This window comes from Corvus kubaryi, unplaced genomic scaffold (assembly GCF_017639235.1).
Source record: "Corvus kubaryi isolate FWS band 111438036 unplaced genomic scaffold, C.kubaryi_AGA036_p1.0 37354, whole genome shotgun sequence".
In the NCBI taxonomy this organism is placed as follows: Eukaryota; Metazoa; Chordata; class Aves; order Passeriformes; family Corvidae; genus Corvus; species Corvus kubaryi.
The window spans coordinates 17,403,539-17,415,515 of NW_024581116.1; the positions used below are offsets into that span (position 1 = coordinate 17,403,539).

General features: G+C 37.5%; 1 protein-coding gene across 1 annotated transcript in view; it reads right to left on the reverse strand.

Annotated features, from left to right (window-relative positions):
- The window catches only part of SNTG2 (syntrophin gamma 2), a 193,383-nt gene that overhangs the window by 135,844 nt on the left and 45,562 nt on the right, over positions 1–11,977 (reverse strand). The window lies entirely within an intron of this gene.

Below are 11,977 nucleotides of genomic sequence, written 5' to 3' on the forward strand. Positions count from 1 at the left end.
TCATCACAACAGTGCTCTTTATGCAAGTGAAGAAAAATCAAGCATGACTTAAGTTTTAGCTGCAGTATTTCTTTTTAAAAGAAGATTTAAAATTAAGTTGTTCATTTATGTTTTCTTAAATAGTAGACTGCATAAATAACAAAGTAATGGAGTTAAAAAAGAAAGATGTCCTGTGTACTGAATGAAAGCTCGAGGGATTTTAAAATAAAATTAAACATGAAACATTAGCTCCATAACATTTCCATTTCTACAGAAATAGGGAGAAAGGTCTGTGGTGATTGTCAATAAAACCTTTCAGTCTTTAAAAGCAGGATCAGCTTAAGCTTAAGGCATTTACATTTGGTGTAGCTCTATGCAGCAACTGAGTCAAAACCTCCCTTACAGCAGAAATAGAAAATGCAGCCTAGACAGCAATTAAATTTATTCGGAATTATATATACAGCAGTTGCTCAGGTGAATTGTTCATGTAGTTCAGCTATTCCTGGGCTCAAAACAATTGTCCCCATGTAGGTCACTTCTGCTATTTAAGACACTGAGATATCCTAAGACCTCTGAGCGTGTAAAGCTGACACAGGCTTTTTAGGATACTCAGGTCCTTTTCTAGCTGGAGGCAAGATCAGACTTCCATGTTTATAATACAAACATTGTTCATGTCAGCAGACATCCACATGTAGCTATCTTCAGTTTGTAATGGATGTCACAAAAGATTTACAGTGCAGAAATCACAGAACAGCTTGGGCTGGCAGGGACCTTAAAGATCATCTACTTCCAACACCCCTGCCATAGGCAGGGACACCTTCCACTAGACCAGGTTGCTCAAGTCCAACCTGGCCTTGAACGCTTCCAGGAATGGGACATCCACAACTTCTTTGGGCAACCTGTTCCAGTGCCTCACTATCTTCATACTGAAAAATTTCTTTCTAATATGTAACTTAAACCTATGCTCATTCAGTTTAAAGCTGTTCTGCCCTGTCCCATCACATACCCTTGTACAAGTCCCTCTTCAGCTTTCTTGAAGGCCGTCTTTAGATACTGGCAGGCTGCTCTAAGGTCTTCCTGGAGCCTTCTCTTTCCCAGACTGGAAAACCCCGATTCTCTCAGCCTGTTTTTGTACAAGAAACCCACATCTAAGCTGTTTAGAAACTGTCAAGGCAGTGGTGAAGCAAAAGACACCTCCAAAACATGACTCTATCTGATCTCTTTTATACATCTATCTAAAAGAGAACAAGTGAGTCATAGCTCTCTACTTTGAGTTATAAGGTAAATATAAATAACAACTCAAATATAAGTGTCTAATTGTGGGCAGGCATATCTATTCAGTGTTTGCTGGGTATGTCTAAGGGAAATAAAGTTCAGTGATGTAGAAAGGCTTTATACTTTCAGATGAAGTATAAAGCCTTAATCATTCTCACTTGTTTGGAATCTAGCATTTCTTTATTTTTCAAAGATTTTGAGTCTTTTCACATTTGCAGCATGTGTGAATATCTTATCAATACATTTTTGTGAATGACAACATATGAAAACTATGCCAGTACCATCTGCCTAAAAGCCATGATGCCAGCAGGAAGTATTTCCAAACAGTAGAACTACAGCCTTGAAAAAGCACTGTCCCTGAATTTTGCTGTTGTTCAGATGTTGTGCATCACTGTCCCACCTGGGCTGGTGACCACTGTGCTACTTTTGCTGTGTACCAGAGCATGCTTTACAGAAACACTGGAAGAACAAAGCTCTGGAGCACTCTTTATACAGCCTACACTCAGAACAATTCTCTGGCTAGATATAGTTACATATGTTTAGAAGAAACACAAAGAAAATAACTCTGAACTTTCATTTGTAACAGATGATCAGGTAACAGATGAAATTTGCAGAGTGACCTATTAAATAGTTTAGCATTTTCCATCACACTATTTCAACTGAAGTCCCACTGAAGCTCATCTCTTACTATTAAAATCCAATACCTACATTACACTTCATCCAACTCCTGACATGATCCAAGATGATGTGCAGCAACACCTTATTTGCTTTCAGAATCAATGAGATTAATCTGGATTTCTCTCAGCCTTACAAGTCAGCTTTTTTTAGACCATTAAAAATGGCTTTGAATCAGAGTTCAGCACATTCCCTTGTTCTCTCTTTGTGTTAAAGAGATGGCATACATAACTTGAGCGGGCAAATCCCAGTCAAGACAAAAGGTTTCTTCAAACAAGAATCTTTAAATGAGAACTTACTCTTTGCATGTATACTTACATCCCACATTTTAACTAGCTATGTTCATCTCGATTTCTTATTTAAACACTGGCTATACAGTAGCCATTCTAGGTAACTGGTATCAAAAACTGAGAACCGAAAAGTTAAAATAACTCCCCAAAATGATACAGTATTGCTGGAGTTCATATGCTTTGTAATGAAAAGCATGCAGAAAGTTCATAGGGAGTCATATCTCAATAGGGTTACATTGAGAGGTAGGGGAATATAAACTTAAATTCACTTGGGCAGGAGAAGAAATTAAATGTTGATTTTCATATCTCTGACAGTTTTCTAGACACTGGCTTCAGGAAGAGGAGTGTGTGGGTGTCCATGTACATGTTCACTATGTGGTGGGAGGAAGAGAAAAGGAGATCAGTAATATAAGCATCACAGTAGCTGTGACTTTTAAGAAAGCATAGACACTGCTCTGTTTTTGAAAAAAAAAAAACCACTGAAACGTACTTTCTCAAACCAGCTCAAAACCTGTCAATACCACAGAAAACATTCCTCTCTAGAGGAAGCTAGAATGGCAGATGAATCCTTTTATCAGTTTTATTGTTGACTACTTAAGAAGGTCCCTAGCCAGTGTACTTACTTTAAAGCACTCCCTGTTCAGAGTAATGTTTTAGGACCCTACTCAAAAGAGCCACGACTCTTTCAATGTGCTGTAACTGCAGTCTAAAGCTCACAGCTGCAAATTCTGTTTCAAACTAGGCATCTCTACAACAAACTTTGGTCTTACTGGCATAAAATACTTGTCTTTACTGCTGTAAGTTTTATTTTGAAATAGCTTGCAAAAAAATTCCTCTGCACTGAGCTACATTGGTTCTCCAGCAGAAAACACCATTTGCTGATCTTCATCCTTAATAAAGATATCCATAGCTTCAAGGGCACTGCAGTTCAATTTTTATCTGCTGAAGTTAATTCATAAATGACCTTTCTTTACTTATAAATAAAATTCTTTAAGCACTATATCTGAACTTTTTTTTGGCACTGAAATGCCACATTGTATTTCCAGACTAATATTTTATCAGCAACATTTAGACCTCACAGGTCAAGTGATAAAATTCTCTAATCTCTAATCCAACTTCTTTTTTTTAAATGAAATTATCTCTGTTGAAATTACATATCTGTGGCATACTTATGGTTGCAACACTTGCTGAGGACACATAAGAACTGGAGTCACTGATTTTTATCCTACATCACTTAAGATTAGGAAGAAGGAGAACTTCAGGCAGTCCCACATAGTGCCCTGAGCACTAAGTTACAGCAGGCTCAAACCTACTCTCTCTCTCACAACTGGTTTGACATTTTCTACACCAAATTTCCTATCATGATCAAAAGAGAAAGATACATTCTCAGAGAATGACAGAATTCAAATTTAAAATATCCTTGACTAGCATAAAAAGATTTAATATGGTATGAAAGATAAAGGAAAAAAAAAGCGCAAGGTGTTACACTATAGGAAGAACAGTCATCTTTATGGAAGAAGAAAAGCTTGTTTTCACCATTTCTTAAAGAATGGAAACAGATATGTAGCAGTGAGGACTGGCAGAATAATATGGGCATCAATATTTTGTTGTTACAATAAAGGCAAACACGTGCTTTCTTCACATTCTTTTCCACTGATTTACTTTTTCACAATATTACAAGACAGTATCTAAAAGTGCAAACAAAAGTACAGTTCTATAGCTGGGTAGTAGAGAAGGTTCCTTAAACACTACTGAATGTTGAGGGAGCAAAATTTAATGCCCAGGAAGTAATCCATCACCAGTGTTGCATTAAATACATCTTAGTATATTGTTTCCTTTTATACAGTATTATGTCAGTGTTGTTTCATGGCTGCACTGCATCAAAGAGGTAATGAGCTGAAAAGGGTCATGAGAAAAACAAAAAAATTAGAAGTGGTCAGAGATCTGTAAAATAGGATGTGTAAGTAATTCAAGACAAATTCAGCTGTTTAGTCTAAAGACAGCATAAAAGAGAACACAGTGACAGTTTTAAGTACTTTAAAATCTATTACAAAGACAAATAGAGCAATCAGGAAAGAAAATAATTCAGACATCTCCTCCTTTGAACATATTCCGGTTACAAGGAAATGGAAGTCCTTGAACAGATTGCTTGGATAAATTATGGACATCCATTGCTAATAGATTCTGAGAGAAAACTGAACAAACATCTGCCCAAATGGTACCGGTATTAACCCTCTCACAGGGCAAAATCCCAGAAAAGAAAATCTCTCTTTGATCTATTTCATGCTAATATTCAAAATTATGTGACTTTTTATGACTGAGTATCTTCATACAGGCAAAAGCCTTACTGGCTTTACAAGGACACCTGGAATGAACAACTTGCAACTGCCATAGGATGGGTGAAAAATAACCATTAAGGCCTGAAAAAGTTCATCACTTAGGGGCCTTGCAGATGGATGAGTGACATTTACAACAAACTTTGTAAATAATCATAATTTTCATAGCACTTAATCTGAAAGATGACTGTACCCTAAGAATAAATGTACCCATGTCTTTAATGATGAAAATTCCAGGCTTAGGGGACCTTGAGTAAGAACACAAATACACACTTTTCAATGGACCAACATGGGACAAATGGGTAAAGGTAGTAGATAGCAAGAGCGGTAACACATCTGTGGAACACAGAGAATCAATGATTCCATTAGCACCACAAACACACAAAGAACCATTCAGTACAACTAAAAGCAGACAGAAATAAATTATAACTTTCTGAAATCAATTACATAGAGCTCCCTTACAGAGTATGTTTTTTCCTGTAATTACACATGGAGTTGTCCTTATTCTCAGCTTTAAAATACTACAACTTTTACATCTAATGACACTGTTTCACAAATGCAGAGACAAAAATACTTAACCTCAATACTCTTTCCTTTAAGAAATTCTGACTATAATGATAATGAAGCCCTTAAACAGACTATTTGGAGGATAGGTTATGGTTCCCTGATACTATGAGGGTGAGGGGTTCTGTGAACAAGTCAGAAGAAGCATCTCGAAAAATGTTGTGGAGAACAAAATGGTATGGATTTGTTGCATATCTCAGAGTAGTTCCAGACTCCTGTATTAGGATAGAAAGCATCATTGTACCGTCACATGTTGGAAGGGATCTGGAAAGGTTTGAAGCCCAACCTCAAAGCAAGGCAATTCTGTGACCAGACCAGCTGAAAGCCTCCAAGAATGGAGGCTGCTCCCCACTGGTGGGCAACCAGCTCCACTGCTTGACTGTCCTCATGAGGAAAGGCTTTTCATTGTGTCCCATTTCAAGTTCCACTTGCTGTCTCCTGTCCACCCAGACACCATTACAAAGAGCCTGGTTCCATCTTCTTGATCTCCTCATTGACATGGAAAGGCTGCGTTTAGGTCCTGATGAAGCTGTCTCAAGGCTGAACAAGCCCAGCTCCCTCACAGGGAAAGGTGCCTCCAGCCCCAGTAAGCTTGGTGGCTTCACAATGAACTTTCTCTACGTTATCAATGTCTTTTTTGTACTGGGGGAATCCAAACTGCACACAGTATTCAAGATACAGTCTAATGAACACTGGGTAGAGAGGGATAACCCCTTCCCTTGATCTCCTGGTTGTGCTCCTCCTCACACAGCTCAGGATAATGTTCACTTATCTGAGCCTTGTATCCAAGCCAGTGTCACTGCTGGCTCAGGTACCACTCACTACTCATCAGGACTCCCCAAGACTCTTCATAAGAGCTCTCCACAGGTAGGCCCCACTCTGTATCTCTGGCAGGGGCTCTTCGTTCCCAGGTGCAGGATGTGGCACTTGTTGGATTTTATGAGTTTAGTTCATTAATTTCTTGAATTTCTGGCAGTCTGTTTGTTAGCCTGCCTAGGTATCTATCAGTGGTGTACTGACTGCACCCTCCAGTTTAGTGTCATCAGCAAATCTGAAATCCACGCCCTCTGTGCTCTCTTCCAGGTCACTGACAAAGAGGTTAAAGAAGATGGGTCACAGGATAGATATCTGAAAAACACCACTTGCCACAGGAATCCAGACACAGGATACCTCATTAACCACTACCCCCAGACTGAGTATCCAAGCAGTTGTCTACCCACCCATCCAGATGGAGGCTATGGCAACAACATAGCAAACAAACATTTATTTCCTTACACTAAAATACTACTGATACCAGTAACAATGTTAATAACAAAACTGATTCTTTGCTTTAAAACATAAATGCATAAAAAACATGTTAATTTAAAAAAAAATCAGGAAAAAATCATCATGCTTACTGTCACTATAGGTAAAAATGTCAGAACATGATATAGAAAATATCTGGACGAGAGCAGTATCAGTATTTTCTGCTCTATCTACTGCCCTACCTCACCAGTACTACGACCATCCAATTCCCATGTACAGAAGGATGCAGCAATGCCCTTACATCCATTCGGCCCAGCAGTCCTGCTCACCCCATCTCAGAGTCCAAAGGCCAGGACACACCTACAGTCATGGCAGGGGCCACAACCCCCCTTTCACACCCTCCACATTCAGGCACACATGCAGTCCACCAGCAGCTGCTTCTGCCTCCCTTCCCAAAAGAGAAGCACTGCAGCTGGGAAACAGCACCAACACCAGCACTGCTGCAGATGATTAAACTTGTGGCCCCCACAGTGGTCCAGCCATTACACTGCTGCTCATGTCTGAGGGGAAATATTTTAAAGTGGCTTAAAGGGAAATATTTGAAATTAAGATAAAACCAAGTTAAGTCTAAATTTCATTCCAGTTGGAATGAAAGAACCTGCCAATGTTAATTTTTAACACTTAATTATTTTTAGTATCACAAAATCAACAAAACCCCACCTTTTAAACTAGAATAATATACAATCAAACTGACCTTGATGCCACGATGATTTTTTGCCTTTTCTTTTATACCCCTTTTATATACCTTTTCACAGCTTTTTGTATTCTTAGTGCTTTTTAGCCTACATTCTTGGACTTATTTTGTTAAGTTAGGAGACTAAACACCTTAGAAGCCCCAGACAACAAAGTCCTCTCCAGAACACATTTTGTAAACTGAGCTAGGACCATCCTGGGGAAGGTTCCTCGGGGAGGGGGGATCACGCGAGCCTCTCATTGGGGAATCTTTGCTAGATATGCTAATTAGTAAAACCTATAATGTTATACCTGATCTATTGCGGGTGTGCATTGTGGTGTGCATTTTGGCACATTCCACCTGGACGTGGTGCACCTAAGGATCCTTAAAATAAATACTGAGGTAAAACCCCTTTTTCCCTTCTAACCGTGTTTGATTCTTAAGACCAAGAAAAGGCATCAACCTAATAGCTACCTAATTTTTATGATGTACTTGGAACATACACAGCTTCTTTTAGCTCATATTCAAAGCAAGCACACTCACAAGCCAAATGCACAGAAAATTACAGAAAAAACCACAACTGCTTTATAGCCTCAGTAAGAAGCTAGTAAGAGTACTTATTTTTGTCATACCATTTTTCAAGACTGATATTAGATCATGCATTTTTATTAGAGCCGTAACTCCATTTCATAGTTTCATAATGCTCACAATCATTCTCAGTGAAGAAAATCACAAATTTCTGATAACTCCTTTCACAAAAGTGATTTACATTCACCATAAAGCCAGTGGAATATTATCTGATGGACATCATTGATTCTCGTGTAAGTCAATTAAGACTAAAGGTACTGAATTAAAATGTACTGCAAATTTTAAATGCTCTCTTTGATAAGAATCAGCATCAGAAATAAAGATGGTCAAAACCAGATATTTAAGAAATATTTGAGTGAATTTTTCCCAAAAACATTGATTACATCTGAAATATGCACTTTCAATATTACTATTTTCATAAAAAATTCTTTTTTTCTTTTTACATCTGCATTTATTAATAACAGTATTATGGACTGACATTTCAATACACACAGTTGTAAAAGGTCCATTACCATTACAAGTTTTTAGAAGATCTTTACTGCAGTATGGCAATATCACTTTCTAACAACTCAGAACAGAGTTTTTACTAAATTTTCAAGGTAACAGAAGTTTGAAAAGATGCTCTCAATATACAAAATCTAACAGTCTATTTTGCTGCTTACATCACAGCCAACCCAACAGTCAAAACAGCCTTAGGGATACATATCTGTTAATGACATCAGCCTTGCAAGAAAAGTGATTAATAGCTAGCTCACAATATCTGTGATCCTAATCAGTAAGCACTAATATCTTGTTTAATTACTGCAAGCTCAGTATGTCATGAGCTAATTAGATATGATTGATTGTTGTCATTCTCATGCACCTCTCAAAACATCAGACACAAATATTTGAATTCTGTACTGCACACTTGAAAAATATACTTTCGGAATGTCATGTCAGAATAAAAATTGCCTTCTTAAAAACTCTAACAAATGCTAATAGAGACACATGGTTAAATATGTTAAAATAGAAATTCTATCCCAGAAAACTGCCAAGGCTCAAACTATTAGAAAAATTGCCTACTTTTATTTTTATTTAGATAGTATCTTTAAGTAAATGGCTTAAGAATATAAAACCTCAGAATATAAAGATTCTCCTATGCTTATGGAAGATTCCTACCAGTCAAACAAGAAAGCATAAATTTCACACTTCAAACTAAACCACTTAGCAATTGTTGGAAAAACCCACAACATTCCCTTCGGAGATTATTTAAAAAACAGATTATCAGAAAATTAATGTGATTATTTCTATTGCTGATACCATGTATCTTACCCTGGTGGGGCTTCAGCTGATTAATAAATATTCCTGTATTCCTGAGAGCATAAGAAAAAAACCTCACCCACTTTCTTAACCTAGAATAACCAAGTAAGGGCAATATAAAGGCATCACTTTTTTTTAATAGCAGATTTTGATTCATCCTGCTCTTGCTATCCTTCCCCTTCAGACTGGTACAGGTCCACCACATTCATTCTTTTTCAAGATTTTGCATAAAATTGTTGGGGTTTTTTTTATCTATTAAACTGTTGTGTTACTCTGTCAAAACCAAGAAGAAAGCTATATCTAACTGCTTAATTTCTGAATAAGGCGGAAAAGAACTAGGTCCAACTAGGAAAAAAGTACTAAAGCTTTCTGCAGAAGACAAAAACAAAACAAACAAAACAACAGCAAAATAATAATAAATAACCAGTTTCAAGATCTTAAGCAGTTATCCTTCAGAAACTGGAAGTATATAAAGAAAATAGCATAGAAGAAAAAGGAAACCTAGGAGCAACTGAAGGGTCTTTGCAAAACCCAGTAATTGAAGAAAAACTGCAGGTAATTTAAGTACTGAAAATTCAAAGATTTATCTGAATTCAGACTTCAGACAAAGATTTCTTAAGATGGAGAATATGTATTCTAAACGACGTTTCAAAAGCAAGAAAAAATGTAATCAGAAATAGTAAGTGCAGATACAGATTCAGCTCTCATTTTAAAAACAATACATGGTCTAGGATGAATGAATATTTGTCCAGAATTCAAAGAAACTCCTATTTTTAAAGCATATACAGTCTAGTCTAATTACCATCAAGACAAACAAGAAGATCAGTACTAAGAAAAAAAATCTGGAACTGATGCTAATTTTAGCAGCTGCATATAAAACTTGTTTCATATCTTTCTCAGCTTCAGTAATTTGCTGATTGACAACCAGCACATGCAACTGATTGAAACAAAAGCCCTGTAACCATGACTGAAGCCTATGGAGGTGCATTTACACATGTGGATGCATGTATCACAGAACGAAAATAAAACTAGGAAAGGAAACTAGGTAGGAAACAATCAAACATTTCTGAGTAAAAAGAATTCAAAAGTAAGATGCTTGACAAAAGAGTTGGACATTTCAACGGTTTTGATAAAATCTTGCCAAAAATCTGTATTTCACAGTGATAAATGTGCAGCAGAATTTACTTTTATCCATAACCATCTGTCTGGTGTCATCTGTCCCTTAATGCCACAGACCACTGGACTGCCACAGCATTTGACTGACACCCCATGGAAAGTCTCATTAGCATAGGCTGGGGGTAAAGATGATCTGTACTGCAGACCATGGCAAAGGTGGCTGAACGGGCTCTGACTGGACTCATAGGTCAGCATGGCACAGTAAAGGCCTGGGCAGCACCTCTGCTGGGCCAGCAAGAGAGTGATAGGAGCAGGCAACCACGGGAGGAGCATCAGCGTCTCTGAGCATAGGCTGCAACAGCAGTGAGTTAGGAAAAGAGAGCTTCTGCACAAAGTTAAGCAGCAGTCAGTGCTTAGCAGGGAAGAACATTAAACAGAAGTCAGATGGCAAAGAAACACCAGAATGTGAAACTCAAGGACTTCAGGAAATCTTACAATAATCCTGTCCCAGAAAGGTATTCACCAGAACAATACAAGCAAACTCCTATCACATGAGAAATGGCAGGAGAAAAGAACAGGAGTGAGGGGATTTATTTTAAGTTTGGAACACGGAACCAAAGAACTAAAACAGACACAGAAACAGACAAGAGCCATGACAGTTAAAGGAAGAGAAGGCAGATATTTTAATTGTTGCTTTCCAGACAACATCAACAGCACCATGAAGTCATACCAGTACAATGGCAGAACTACTGTCAGGTTATCCTAGAAGTATTTCACAGCGGAAAGGCCATAGGAAGTAATGTCCATGAGTGCACTGGTATTTTGGTGATGAGACACTGAGAATACAAATTCCTTCGTTGTGTATATTTGAAGCATATTTATGAAAGTCCTGTGTTCAGAAAAGGTACATGAGCTTAAACACTATCAACCATTTCACAGTTTTATGCAAGTATAAAAGTCAAATTTGCAGGGTAAGAGACATGATGGCATTTTGTGAAGGAAAGCAGGAGTAGAGGTAGGGATGTGAAAAGACAGAATAGCTCTTGGTATAACAAAGCTTAGTTAGGGAAGAGGAAGAGAAGACTTAAAATAAGGACAGAAAACAGTAAGCATAATTAACAGTAATAAAAGGGAAAAAGATAAAAATGAAAGAAAATGAATATTTAAAAAAAAAAGGTAATTTCTATGTATGCTTAAGAAAAAGAGTAGCTGCCGACTAACACTATCTCTTGCAGGAATGATCACCTTAGGTTACTAATCTGTAAAATAATCTGACATATTAACTCTAGTCAGGGTATTAAAAATATTTGTGAAAAATCGAACAAAATTTACAAAAGCTGTGGCTATCCAACATTTGAAAGTGCAGCTAAAGAAGAAGCCATAAAACAGCTGGTGGTAAACAGGATCCTGCCTGAGGTTTACCACTGCTTCTCCCACTGTCACACAGCTCTCTGGGATGACAGTTAATATAAACTGTGCCTTTGCACTCTACTACTCATCCTGTGCCAGCACGCAGATGGATGAGTCAGCTTAAGGATCATGGATCATTGCTTACCTAATCCCAGTTTTGCTGCCACACCTATACTTATGTGTGTTTTATACCCCTTTTACATACTGCCATACTTTCTATTACCTCTATTCTGCACAGCAGAAAACAAGAAAACTATGTGCTGTTCTATGGAAGTGCTAAGGCAAGAAAAAGTGAGAATATTACAGTTTCAGTCTTTCTGCGACATACTGGTTTCAGACTATTCCAACTGCTGAAAACTTCCTGTGCTTTTTCTTTTTTCTTTTCTTTTCTTTTCTTTTCTTTTCTTTTCTTTTCTTTTCTTTTCTTTTCTTTTCTTTTCTTTTCTTTTCTTTTCTTTTCTTTTCTT